Raw genomic sequence first — 14443 nt, 5'->3', positions numbered from 1 at the left:
CCAACCAACCAACCAACCAACCAACCAACCAACCAACCAACCAACCATCAGGGTAAGACATCATCCAAAGGAAATACGTGCTTACTACAGAAGTACATATTCTGGGTCACCATAATGCTCAATGAGGCATTATGTGCCTCAAATTAGGTGTTTACTGATGTTTCTGTTACTGGTTTTTAAAGTTTTAAATATACAAATATGTTTATAGTCATTTAAAAATATGACTAATTAACTTCCCCCAAACAAAAACAGAACTCAGGGTCTAAGAATGTAGCTCAGGTGGTGGCCTGCTTGTCAATCATGCATTAAGCCACAGGTTTGATTCCCAACCCCACATAAACCAGGTGTAGTGACACTCCTGTAATATCAGCCCTTGGGAGGGGGAGACGGGAAAATTTGGAGTTCAAGTTCATACTAGGCTGCATAGTGAAGTAGAGACCACCCTGTGGAACATGAGCCCCTGACTTTAAAAAAGAACCACAAGCTAGAAATGGCAGCGTACCTTTAATCCCTGCACTCAGGAGGCAGAGGCAGGAGGATCTCTGAGTTTTAGGCCAGCCTGTTTTACAAAGACAGTTTCAGGACAGCCAGACCTGTTACACAGAGACCCTGTCTCAAAAAAATAAAACAACAACAAAAAAAAAGAAATACAAAGAAAACCCAGCCTATTTACCTGAAGATTATCACTGTTAAATAACTACTTTATATGTCTATGTGAATTTGTATGTATATAAATATAAATACATTAATTTGATCATACTACTTACAAAAAGAGCGGCTGAACTTTTAGCCTGACATACTTAATTCTTTATGATCTCCTCTAAAGTTGAAGAAGCAAATCCTGTCTCCTACACTATATACTTCTCACAGTATAGATTCATACATTCTTCTGGGATTTTTCAGGAACAGCTTAGATTTTTCTTTTATTCTTTTGTTTAACAGAATACAGAGTAGTATATTCATTCTCAGTAAAAGAATCTGTTTTGTTGTATACATCTCACAGCATTTAACAATTTATTGTGCTATGTCGTTGTTGTGTTGAGACAGCCATTTCCTTCAGAACCCTTTGCTGGCCTTGAATTAGAGATCTCCTTGACTCTGCTCCATCTCCAGAGTGCGGAGAGTACAAGTATGTGTACATGCCAGGCTTATGTCATTCTTAGTAAGATCTTCATTCAGCGTACTATGCATTTTTATCTATATAAACATAAAAGCTATCATGTAGATTATGAAGTATCTCCCTTAAGAGTACAAAAACTTTCAGCTGTTTTGGTCTTAGCTCCTCTGATACAATGCTGCTCAATTATAAACATTTCCTGAGTTGGATTAACAGTATATTTCTTTGATTTATATAAAAACATTAGCAAAATGTTCCCCAGACACAAAAATTTACACCAAAAATATAAAGAAAAAACTAACAAAGCAATGGTATCTTGGAGTTACTTTAAACAGTTACGAGGTAACTTTAAAAAAAATCAATAATACTCTAAATGTGCATTAAATATTACTGTTACTCATAATGGCATCAAAAAGCTTTTTTGTGGCTTTGTTATTTTCAGGACTGTTTCATTTTTAAAATTTGATCAATAAGCCTGAAAGTCTGCACATCATTTAAAAGCTTTAGTTCATGCCATTCAGATTGGCCTCAGAAGTCTTGAAGAGAACCTTGCAAGCCATGTCCTTGTGCTTTGTCACAGGCAGAGTTGCCATTGTCTGAAGCAACCTGTTCATTATTTATTTGAATCAAAACCTTTAAGTAATATTTTATATGTAACATGTAATATTACATAAATGTATAAATAAGATTTATACTTCATTTCTTTTAATGGTGCTATTATAAATGGTACTTTTAAAAAATCAGGGGCTGGGAAATGGTTGTGAACATGCCTGCAGAGCAAGGATTTCTAGCAAATATGTAAAAGCCGGACAAGGCTATGCATATATGCAACCCTAGCATTCGGGGAGGCAGGGGCAGATTCCTGGAGTACACTAGCTAGCAAGCTAACTGAATCAACAAGCTCTAGTTCAGCGGGACTGTATGTCAAAACTAAAGTGGACAGCAATCAAAACAGACACCCAAAATCAAACTCTGGCTTCTGCACACATATGCAGCATGTGTACCAGAGTGCTTATGTACACAAACTTACATGAACACTCCCCCACACTCACTTTTAGCACACAGAGATATGATTCAATTTGTACATTGGCCTTCTATCCTATGAAACACCAAATTAAAAGAACCCAGATTATGGAGAGTTGTCTACATTACTTACAGAATTATTTCTTTTACTTCTTACTTGGAACAGCACTTCTTACTGTACCAAGAACATAGGTTTTTTTTTTTCTTTTTTAATTAATGGGCAGAAGATAGAGGATAAAGATGTTAGCACACATTCAAATAATGCCCCTACCACATCTAATAATACTAAGTGAATAAAGTAAACTTACAACAGACACACATGGGAGATACGATCTTCACCATGAGACCCAGGCTAACACCTCCAATAACATGATGCAATCTGACTTGATACACTAAAAAAAGATACCTATGTTCTATAAATTTTTCATGAAAACATGCTTAATATCCATCTAAATGAAAAACAGAGAAATGAGAATTGAAGCATTTTATAAAATAACTCATGAAAAACTCTTCAAGAGTGTTCACAACTTACCTCGCCAAAAGTGTTAAGATCAGTACGATGAACAAAGACTGTATAATCACTTACAGATTAGTGGAGACTAATGATCCATGGGAACTAAATGCCATGCCCTAGATTATAAAATGGAAAGCAAGGCAATAATGGAAAACTGGTAAATATAAATTAAGTATATACAGATGTTGGTCCATATTCTTGGAAGATTGGTTTCAAAACCGAGGATGTTAAAGTCCTTTATGGAAATTACTAGCATTTACCCACATACACCTTCTCAATTCTTCCTTGAAGCCAGCTTTACTTCAATTTAGTCATAATTTATATATACGTCCTTTGCAGATTAATTGATGCTTTATGGGATAGTGAGTTGAAAGTAGTTTTAACATAAAACTACTTGTTTATAATTGACAAGGCTTGAAATATCAACCTTGGTTTTCTCATCTAGAAAATATTAATCGCACAAAGCCATTTTAAAAGATTAAACCTTTAAACCAAAGTTTGTCTTGCCTACAAGAAGTGAAGGCAAGATGAAGCAGAGATTGAACGAATGGCCAGCTAATGACTGGCCCAACTTGAAGCTCAGCCTATGAGACAGAAACAGCCCCTGTCACTATTAATGTTACTCTGCTATGCCTACAGACAGGAGCCTAGTATAACTGTCTTCTCAGAGGCTTCATTCAGCAGCTGATGAGAACATACACAGGGACCCACAGCCAAACAACAGGCCGAGCTCAGGGAGTTTTGTGGAAGAGTGAGAGGAAGGATTGAGGGAGGCAGAGGGGTCAAGGACACCACAAGAAGACCTACAGAGTCAACTAAACTGGGCCCATGGGGACTCACAGAGACTGAATCACCAACCAAAGAGAATGTGTGGGGTGTAGCATATGTGCAGCTTGTTCTTCATGTGGATCCCTAACAAGGAGAGTATGGGCTCTCTCTGACTCTGATGCCTGCCTCTGAATCCCTTTCTCCTAGCTGCGCTGCCTTGTCTGGTCTCAATGGGAGAGGATGAGCCTAGTCCTGCTGTGACTTGATGTATCAGGATGGGATGGTACCAATGGGGAGCCTCCCCCTCTCTGAGAATAAGGGAAAGGGTGAGTGGGGGAGGGGATGTGAGGGTGGGACTCAGATTAGAGCGGGAAGCTGGGCTGCAATCAGGTTGTAAAGTGAATAAAAAAAATAAAAGTTTATTTATTTTTATTTAAAATTATTTTTTTGTTAATTCCAGTTATTCACTTTGTATCCCAGCTATCGACCCCTCCCTCATCCCCTCCCAATCCCACTCTCTTCCCATGCACCTCCTCAAGTCCACTGATAAGGGAGGTTCCCCTCCCCCTCCCTCTGACTCTAGCCTTTCAGGTCTCATCAGGACTGGCTTCCTCTGTGGACTATTAAGGCTGCTCCCCCCTCAGGGGGAGATGATCAAAGAACCAGCCACTGACTTCATGTCAGAGACAGTCTGTTCCCATTACTTGGGAACCCACTTGGACACTAAAGCACCATGGGCTACATCTGTACATCTAAGCTATCTCCATGCATGGTCCTCGGTTGGACTATCAGTCTCAGAAAAGACCCCTGTGCCCAGATTTTTTGGATCTGTTGCTCTCCTCAGAGCTCCTGTCCTCTCCAGATCTTTCTATCTCCCCCTTCTTTCATAAGATTCCCTGCACTCTTAAAAGCCATTTTTAATATGCCATATTTGGATCACAGCTCCCCACACAATGTCTAACTTGATCATAAACTGAGCTTACCACCTGAAACTGTAACTCAGTGCTTATCTGCTTTCCTGGTTATGTGGTAAATTCCCTGAGAACAAGAACCACATCACAACTCAAGGCTGCTTTTTGTCTTCATGGTGCTAGAGGTTAAACTCAGGGCTCTGAGCTTGCTCTGCCCCTGAGCCTTGTTCAGTTTTTTTTAATTTTTATTTTTTTATAATAATTAGTTTATTTACTTTATATCCTAGCTGGAGCCTCCCTCTTTCCCTCCCAATCCCACCCTCCTTGTTCAGTTTTATGTGTACTGAATATTATACTTGCATAAGATTTTTTTTCGTTTTGCAAGTACTTTTTTTTTAAAATTTTTTATTAATTACACTTTATTCATTTTGTATTCCCCCATAAGCCCCTCCCTCCTCCCCTCCCGATCCCACCCTCCCTTCCCTTTCTGCATGCATGTCACTCCCCAAGTCCACTGATAGGGGAGGTTCTCCTCTTCTTTCTGATCTTAGTCTATCAGTTCTCATCAAAAGTGGCTGCATTGTCCTCTACTGTGGCCTGGTAAGGCTGCTCCCCCCTCAGGGGGAAGTGATCAACGAGCAGGCCAATCAGATTATGTCAGAGGCAGTCCCTCTTCCCATTACTATGTAAACCACTTGGACACTGAACTGCCATGGGCTACACCTGTGCAGGGGTTCCAGGTCATCTCCACGAATAGTCCTTGGTTGGAGTATGATTTTCTGGGAAGTTCCCTGTGTTCAAATTATCTTGTTCTGTTGCTCTCCTTGTGGAGTTCCTGTCCCCTCCAGCTCTTACTATTTCCCACTTCTTACATAAAATTCCATTCACTCTGCCCATCAGTTGGCCATCAGGCTCAGCATCTGCTTTGACAGTCTATACTGCAGAAGCTTTCAGAGGCCCTCTGTGGCAGGTTTCAAGGTTGTTTCCTGTTTTCTTCTGGCTTTCAGAGGCCCTCTGTAGCAGGTTCCGAGGTTGTTTCCTATTTTCTTTTTCTTCTGATGTCCATCCTCTTTGCCTTTCAGGATGGGGATTGAACATTTTAGTTAGGGTCCTCTCTTTTGCTTAGTTTGTTTAGATGTACAGATTTTAGTGGGTTTATTCTATATTGTATGTTTATATGAGTGAGTATATACCATGCGTGTCTTTTTGCTTCTGGGACAACTCACTCAGGATGATCCTTTCCAGGTCCCACCATTTACCTGCAAATTTCATGATTTCCTTATTTTTCATTGCTGAGTAATACTCCATTGTATAGATGTACCACAGTTTCTGCATCCATTCTTCAGTTGAGGGGCATCTGGGTTGTTTCCAGCTTCTGGCTATTACAAATAAAGCTGCTACAAACATGGTTGAGCAAATGTCCTTTTTGTGTACTTGTGCCTCTTTTGGGTATATGCCTAGGAGTGGTATGGCTGGATCTTGAGGAAGCGCTATTCCTAGTTGTCTGATAAAGCGCCAGATTGATTTCCAGAGTGGTTGTACCAGTTTACATACCCACCAGCAGTGGAGAAGGGTTCCCCTTTCTCCACAACCTCTCCAGCATGTGTTGTCCCTTGAGTTTTTCATCTTGGACATTCTGATGGGTGTAAGGTGAAATCTCAGGGTTGTTTTGATTTGCATTTCCCTAATGGCTAATGAGGTTGAGCATTTCTTTAAGTGCTTCTCTGCCATTCGATATTTCTCTGCAGAGAATTCTCTCTTTAGCTCTGTTAAATTGGCTAGAAAAAAAAGTGGGGAATACCCTAGAACTCATTGGTACAGGAGAAAACTTCCTGAACAGAACACCAACAGCACAGGCTCTAAGAGCAACAATCAATAAATGGGACCTCATGAAATTGAAAAGCTTCTGTAAAGCAAAGGACACTGTAGTCAGAACAAAATGACTGCCTACAGATTGGGAAAGAATCATCACCAACCCTTTATCTGACAGAGGACTCATATCCAATATATATAAAGAACTAAACAAGCTGAAAAGCAACAAACCAAGTAATCCACTTAAAAAATGGGGAACAGAGCTAAAGATATTTTTAATTAACACTATTTATTGTATACAATGATAAATTTCAGTGTTCCTCAAAATATCAGCTTCCAATTTGATAACATAATCAATCATGTTTATCTCTATTTGAAAATAAGTTGAGGGGAGAAATGAAAACCTTTTAAGTGTGGCAACTCAAGAGATTATAGCAACTGGGCCAGGCATGGAGGCAACTCGCCTGTAATCCCAGCACTCAGGGAGGCAGAAGCAGGTAGATCTCTCTGAGTTTGAGGCCAGCCTGGTCTACAAAGCAAATCCAGAACAGCCAGGGTTCTGATACACAGAGAAACCCTGTTGTGACAAACAGAGAGAGAGAGAAAGAGAAAGAGATTGAGATTAAAGAGAAAAGTTTTCAGTTCTTAATCTAACTATAAATTCATGTTACATGAAGCCAAATCTGCATTATTTTCTAAAAGAAGAGGGAAAAATTTCAAAAGAAACTATTCCGGGGTATAAAGAGGGCAGGACTCTTTTGTAATGGCTTCATTCTAGAGATTACTAGCTATGATACTGTTAAAATAAGCAGAGGCATGGCTGATGAGAGGAAAGAGAAAGAAGCTTCTACTCAGCATGGACTGTCATCTTAAGACCACAAGGTGATAAGCTAGGATGACTAAACAACAAGACAAATGAGTTGTATTATTGACAGCATCGTGGAGCCAACATACAGCTCCAGACAATCTACATTTCATTTCTCAGGACTTAGGAAACATCCACTAATTTGTTGTTGTTTTGTGAAGTTAGGAATGAAACTCAGCCTTGTCTATAGAGTAAATTTAAGGTTAGTCTAGAAAATGACTCAAAAACAAAACAAAAAAGTATGTATATGAGAGTATTATATACGTATGTACATACAAACCATCTATCATGTACAGCAAAAGGACTTGGAAGTACTCATACTCCACTGGCAATGAGCATTAGCTCCCAATTCTTTGTTATAAATATCTCCCATCTTTACAAACCAGAAAGCAAAAGCCAGCCTCCTGTAGAAATGATTTCAGTGGTAGAGCAAGCAAAGCACAAGATGAATCAGGAACAATTTATTCTGCCAGAAAGGAAATGCACAGTGAACCAGATAGGAGTATGATAAATGGGCATAACAGCCAGTTTAAAGATGCTCCCCCTAGCTAGCCTAAGAACAATTGAAATAGCACAATAGGTTAAAACAGTAACAACTTACAACACCTCACATAAAGTCAAAGCCTTTAATCTCTAATTTTAATTAATAAAAAGGAAGAAAAGAGCATGCAGAGTGACAATGGAAATAAACAGTAATTGCTAATCATCACAAAAGTAGTTAATTTAGGTAGGAGTCATCAATAATACTAAGCCAGCAAGAGAAGGCTTCATAAGAAATAAGATAATGACACACTTTTAGAGTTTATTTCCACAATTATATCTTGTTATGTTCATTGCTAGTGATATGGTTTAGCCCTGTGTGCCTATGGATGAAATTCACTGAGGGGACATGGCATCTTTTCTGTGATATTTCTGTCAGCAAAGCATCACTTGGCTGGGAGCATGAGGAAATAGTTCATAGTTCTAGGATAAGGGTTATGCTAGAAAATGGAGGCTTATGCTTTACAAAACTGCCAAAGATATGGAAGATAGGGAAACTGAGGCCAAAGATGTCTGGAAAAAACTAAACACTGTATGTACTTTTGAATGGTAGTATGTTGGTTATATAGCACTGCTTTTTTTTATTTTTATTTTTTAGAAAGCAGACACTACTATTTCAGGGACACGTCTGAAGCTTCCTCAGGATATCAGAAAAGACTGATAAAATTGTATGTGTTGAACATAAGCATTTATACATGGAGACAGTAATGGTAAGCAATTAAAGAAATGTGGCAGATTATCAACAATGAAAGATATTTGAGTGAAGGTATACAATGGCAGTTCTTTGTACTGGTAGCACCTTCTGAATTTTAAATTACTTCTAATTCAAGTAACCTGAAATCATTTCAAAACTATTGTTAAAATTCTGAAAGATGTAGTGTATAATACCTGCTGGTAGAAAAAAATGGGAGCCAGTTATAGGTGTCTGAGACCAGAAACAGTATGAAAATTTTGGTTTAAAGCATTTATACACCTTCATTTACAATATTAAATGGATGCATGAACAAGGAAGGCAATACTTTTACACCTTCAATGCACCAAAGGCATCTGAACAGGCCTTTTCTTCATGGATTTAAAGTGACCATATTACAACCCAATGATAAAGAAAATCTTGAATTCCTCAACTTTATAGGACAAGCACCAAATACATTTATAGTTTTGTCTCTGTTACATTGTTGAGTAGGAATTCTAATTCCAGCATCATTCCAATCAGAAAAACACAGTGAGTTGAGAAATATCAAAATTTTTTACTACAAATGAAACACGTATACATGCATGTATGACAGAATAGAGAAAATAGCAAGTGTTGCTGTTTTTTAAAAATTCAAGAAATATTAATGATCTGCTCTAAAATCTCAAAAACAGAAAAGAATGTAATTAGTAGTAAAGGCTATTGGCCAAAATAAGAGAAAGCTGTTAACAGATTTTGATTTTTAAAAACCAGCAACATGTTTATATTACAAATGAACACTGGGAGAAAAGTGTTAGCATTAGAAAACTGTGCTTCTAAAAATGTTAGGGGATCCAAGAAACCATTGGTTTGAACTATATCAAAATGCTACTGAACCATACATCCAACTTCTACTTTCAAGTCTCAAGTATTTTTATTGCAGAACCAAAACTTTCCAACGCATTTATATAGAATCTCAGTCAAACATCTAGATTGGTAAATTCAATAAGAAAATGAATCTTGACATATTTATCCTTGTAGAGGTAGCGCATAAACCTTGATTTTCACACACAGTTCTAGGTTTGAAGAAATGAAGTAATAAAATAACTCATAAAGTAAACTATCTAGGGTGGGGAGGGAAGAGGAAGTTTGGAAAAAAAAAAAAAACATGCTGAGAAATCCAAAACTCACTGTTAGGTCATTTTGAAAAGGTTAATAAGGTACCTAAGTATTTTTAGGATACGAAGAAACTCCTCCAGTTGAGACAATTCTGAGCTTACTCTCAATATTTGAAAGAAACACTTCAAAATTTAACCTAGATGAAGATATATGCACCCTCAAAGGGAAAAGTTCTTGAAAGCACTGAGAAAAGTCTTTCATTTCTGTTCATGGAGAATCAGACACTTAATTCATACTTCTTTCATCAACTGTATTTACTCATATACACAAATAACTCTGATCTTTTACCTACCCCATAAACTGCACAGACACATGCATTTCACTTTCACAATTGAGCACACCCAGGAAATGAAGAGGAAAGACAACCACCTTTCTCAGAAGTCAGGGTGTCATAGGAGTCTAAGAGTGGCTAACAACACTTTATCTCCATGGCTCAGTGTGCACCTGTTTATGACTGCATGCATGACTTCAGGACACATTCACAGCACAAACTTAAGATTCTCAGGGCTGTCAGTGTGGGAACAAAACACATAAAATAGGAAAATATGGCTCTATCTTTCCCCTTTGTCCCAAAGATAACAGAAATCAGTGGACTTCTTACAAAAGATTGCTCTGCATAACTGTCCATTCCCTCATGAAAACACTCTGATCTCATTCAGAAGCCACACCTTCAACAATGCACTCAGGTCTGCACGGTGACAGGCTTCTGTGCAAAAAGTAAAGTACATTCCAGAGAGACTTGGAGCTACATCTTCTGAGCCTGCTTCCAACTAAAGCCTGTAGACTGTTAAGCCCAAGATCAACTGCTAAAAGGGTTTTTTGGGGGCCGTGACTAAACATATAGTTTGTAAATAGTTTTCAAGAAAAACAACAAAACCCACCAATACTACCCTACCTTAAGAGTAGTTTACAGAACAGTAACCCAACCTGCAACATACACACTAACATTATTTTTAGATTATCATTTGCTTTCTCCAATGCCCTGAAAAGTAGTAAATGCATGAAGGCACACGACAGCTATTGTCCAATCACTGACAGTATTACAATTATATTTTAATCTAATTTCTGGGAAGTTCTGCAGAAGCAACCTAAAATTTAATGAGAAAAAGGCTAGTCAAACAGTAATCAAAACAGTAAGAAATTAACAGTATCCAAAGTACACTAACTAAATTCAGAGGTTTTCACATTCGTTCTTCAGATTTACCAGTAAAGCTTGCCGGGAACGGGTCATCTCAACAACAAGATTTTCCAACCTGCCATTCCGTATGAATGAAGCCTGTGAGAACAGAACCTTCTTCAGGAGAGGCTTCACTATGGGGCTAGCTCCGATTTACTCGGACTCAAGAAACATCCACGCACGAACAGTTCACACATACAGGGGGAGGAGTACGGAGGAGCATCCATTCTTTTGTTTGGGTGGCAAGAGCAACAAACACCGGGGTTTAATGGTGCCACCTGCACCCATCCCCACCCATGCCAGTCCTGCCGGGCACTTTTAACCTAGTCGCTCCTCAGTACTTCAGGGCCGCGGAGTCGGTGGAACCCAAAACTCCCCACGTCTCCACACGGGTGGCGGGGGTCTGCGAGCTCGGGGGTTCTACCGAAAATGAAGGAGGGCGCGAATCTTTTGGGGACAGAGGGACAAGGCGTGCAGACGTCGTAGACGCGTGTGGAGGATGGGACGCGGCGCGGAAAGCTTGCAAATCCGTGAGCGCGAGAAAACCCCGTAGGGCGGACAGGATGCCGCGCCCGTTCGGGGGGACGGGGACACAAGGGGCGACGGGCACGGTCGCAGGAGACGCGGAAGGGCGTGAGCTTGGCGGCTCGAGACCGCCCCGGCCGGAGCCGAGCCGCGCAGCAGAGACTTACGGTTACTCCTCCCGGTGGGGACCGGGGTCGCGCGGACTCCCCCGGCTCCGCAGCTCGTCCTCCGCCGCGGCCACCTGCCTCTCGCGCCGAGCGGGTGACCTCGGGTCCACTCCGCGCCCCACCCACCCGCCGCCGGAGGCTGCGGGGAGCCGGAGGCTGCGCGCTGGAGGCCCGCGGGAAGCGCTGCGCGAGCCCGACGCGCCCGGCGAGCTCACACTGGGCGGGCGCCCCCCATCTTCCCCGGCTGCGCGCCGCCGCCGCCGCTCTCGGGGGAGGGAGGAGGGGGCGGGGGCGCCTGCCTCCGCCGCTCGCTCAAGTCCAGCGCATGTTCGGGCCGTGCGCGCGCGCAGCCGCGGACGCCGTCCTCCCCTCCTCCCCGGAGCCGCCAACCCCGCGGGCTCCCGGCCGCCCGCTGCCCGCCCCACACAGCTGCGGCCGCGGCGCGAAGCGGCACGAACCGGCACGAACGGCGGCACCCAGCGCACCGACCCGGAAGCTCTTCCGCCGCCACCCTCCAGCGGGCTGGCGGGGGCGCGTAACCCCGGAAGTTATTCCCCGGCACCGGTAGCGGCGGGAAGGCAAGCCCAGGCCTGGGCGGCCCCGGGTTTGTGGAGAGGCTGAAGGGTGGCCGGGGCTGAGGAGAGGGAAGGACAGTGGAGAACAGGTGCCCAGAGGACCCAAGGCGGGGCGGGCGGCTTCTGGTGACAACCAAGGGCCTTCCTGCCACAGGAAGTTGGGTTGGGCCTCTGGGCCTCTCGGAAAGGCAGAAGGATGAGAAAACGGTGACCGCGCCTCAATCCACGGGTTGCTGCCCCACCCTGTGACTTGGATGTAGCGGCCCGTGAGAAGCTCCGCCGCTCGCCCGGGTGAGGCTTCTCGATTTCCTTCTGGGAAACAGAGAGAGGCAGGATCCAGACTCCAGCTAGAGAAAACGGGCGGGACACCGAACTTCTCCAGCCAGGTTCTGCTGGCACGAGTGTTGTTTCTTCCAAACATTTGCGGAGAAGTCAGGGCTTTCTTTTGGGTGGGAAGTCTTGGAGCAAAGCTGCTCTCGTTTTTCCTTTTAGTGGGACGTTGGTGGGTGGCGGCAGAGGGTTGTCGTTTTCGGGACAGTGAGTGACAGCTTATGGATTGCAGCCCCTTTCTCCCTTCCGAGTTCTTCCTGGACGGTCTTTGGTTTGCTTGCTTTGCTAACCCCGCCCCCTCGGTGTTTGTAGCTTCACCAGAAGCCTTTCCATAGCTGCCCTACCTCAACATTCCAGCTCCATTTCTGTCCCACCCTCGGAGAACTTGGCGTGTCTTTACTGTTTGTTTACAAACAGATCAACTGACCCACAAAGGAGTATTACCCCCTGCTGTGTATGTATGAGTATTACCCCCTGCACTAAATGACAATTGTACGCTTCTCCTCTCTCAGTCATAAGGTTCCCAGTTATGAACTATCTCCACTTACCTAGGTCCTCATTATTTGACCAGCACATCGTTTGTGCCTGAGCATTTTCTTTACTGCGTTGAGCCATATAACATATTAGCAATACCTTTATTTCTTTTGACTAGTTCTCTCTGCCCGTCCGTTTGTGTTTCTGCTGCACTAGCTTTACCTTCATGGCTAGTAGCTTTTGTCCTTTTCCTGGCTTCAACCTTTTATGTCATTGGGAGACTATTTTAAATGCTCCAGTACAAGTACTTGAAAATCAATTTGAATACTATTTGAGAGATATGTTAATAGTGGATGATTTAAAATATATAATGAGTATTAACAAATGAAACACTTTAATAGACATTTTCTTACCGTGAATTGATTGAGACAAGAATTAGTTTAAATTCTGTGTAGGAAGTTAACCTCTTAATTTCTCCTTTAGGTGCTTTATAGAAAGCATTGTTGCCATATTTTGTAGTCCTACAATACAGTGTCTTCTAAAGAGGTTTGCAGCATATATATTTTTAATATCTTAGTGTTTATAGTTTATTATGTTGTAGTCAATGTTAATCTGAGATGAAAAGTAATTGCTAAACAGGAATTTTTGAGAAAAGCCTCCTCTTTTTCACGTTCTGTAAGCAGCTCTTTTTCATGTAGTTGGTTTTTAGAATGATCTTATTAAAAATTTGAACTCAAAAAAAATTCCACGAATCTGTTCTTAAAACTTTAAACAAGTGAAATGTCTTTATCCTAATGTTTCACTCAGGCTTCTTCAATGCAATACCTATAGTTTCAGGCTGTCTGTGACTCTGTTGCCTGCCTTTGGATCCCTTTCCCCTATCTGGGCTGCCTTGTCTAGCCTCAATAGAAGATACACTTAGCCTTACCGCAGCTTGATGTACCTGGTTGATGTTCATGGGAGACCTCCCCTTCTCTGAGGACAAAGAGAGGAGGGGTGAGAGGGAGAGAAGAGGGAGGGAAACTGCAATCCAGGTATAAAGTTAGCTAATTAATTAAAAGGAATGCCTTTAGTTTCTTTGTTACAAAGTCAATGAAAACTTTTATAATTAAAAACTTTTTTTAAATTAAGACAAATGTTTGTGAAATAATACCTGTTAAGGTTTTAGACTAAATTTTATTTAAAGTGCCAGAAATTATTGGATTTTTAAAGATTTTCATTTTAAGGAAATTCTCAAAGCATTTTTAAATTTTAGGAAAGTGAGTTAAGGTAGCAAAGTGATATCAGTTGCATCTGAGAAAACAGAATAATGTATATCCTCTCAAGTAACATTTTAAACTCTATCTTGAAAATGCTTTTTCTTTTCTCCTGGGAGTTGAAGCAGTTAGGGACTCGTTAAATATGAAAAGACCTACTTAATGACTAATGGGCCTTTTTAAAAATTGAAGAAAGTTCATATCAGTGTGACTGGAAAAGAAACTCTTTGGTTGATGCTCTTTTAGAAATTTATTGGCATATAACTTAGGGGCTTTCAAAGTCAAAAAAGAAAAAGATATTCAATCCAAGAGAAGCTTGGTATATTTTAGTATAGCTGTGAAAAAGTAATAGCATTCCTCAAAGAGAACTTTCAGCAGTCAGATATACAGCTGAAATTGAATTGCTTTTTCTAAAATTGCCTGATGGAGACTCAAAAATAGTTTTAGGGGAATAGGAAGGTTTCTGTACATAAACACAGTGAATATATTTAGATGAGAAACTTTGGCTTATCTAGGGAATTGATAATAGAAATGGAAAAT

General features: G+C 41.2%; 2 protein-coding genes across 8 annotated transcripts in view; one reads left to right on the top strand and one right to left on the bottom strand.

The window, feature by feature from the left end:
- The window catches only part of Ankib1 (ankyrin repeat and IBR domain containing 1), a 90401-nt gene extending 79060 nt beyond the window's left edge, over positions 1 to 11341 (bottom strand). For 4 of the 5 annotated variants that reach the window (XM_055612579.1, XM_055612581.1, XM_055612582.1 and 1 more), the window contains exon 1: positions 11269 to 11341. The gene's annotated coding sequence lies outside the window, so the exon portion shown is untranslated. Of the gene's footprint in view, positions 1 to 2448; positions 2496 to 11268 lie in introns of those variants that run through there. The other variant, XM_055612580.1, reaches the window with a different exon arrangement.
- Positions 11342 to 11835: 494 nt separating this feature from the next.
- Krit1 (KRIT1 ankyrin repeat containing) overlaps positions 11836 to 14443 on the top strand; it is a 37315-nt gene continuing 34707 nt past the window's right edge. For all 3 annotated transcript variants that reach the window (XM_055612764.1, XM_055612765.1, XM_055612763.1), the window contains exon 1: positions 11836 to 12134. The gene's annotated coding sequence lies outside the window, so the exon portion shown is untranslated. The remainder of the gene's footprint in view (positions 12135 to 14443) is intronic.

The sequence above is a fragment of the Psammomys obesus genome, unplaced genomic scaffold (assembly GCF_907164565.1).
Source record: "Psammomys obesus unplaced genomic scaffold, mPsaObe1.curated_primary_1811, whole genome shotgun sequence".
NCBI classification, from domain to species: Eukaryota; Metazoa; Chordata; class Mammalia; order Rodentia; family Muridae; genus Psammomys; species Psammomys obesus.
Note: the sequence above shows the minus strand (reverse complement) of the source record. Positions and strands in the feature narration are given on the sequence as shown.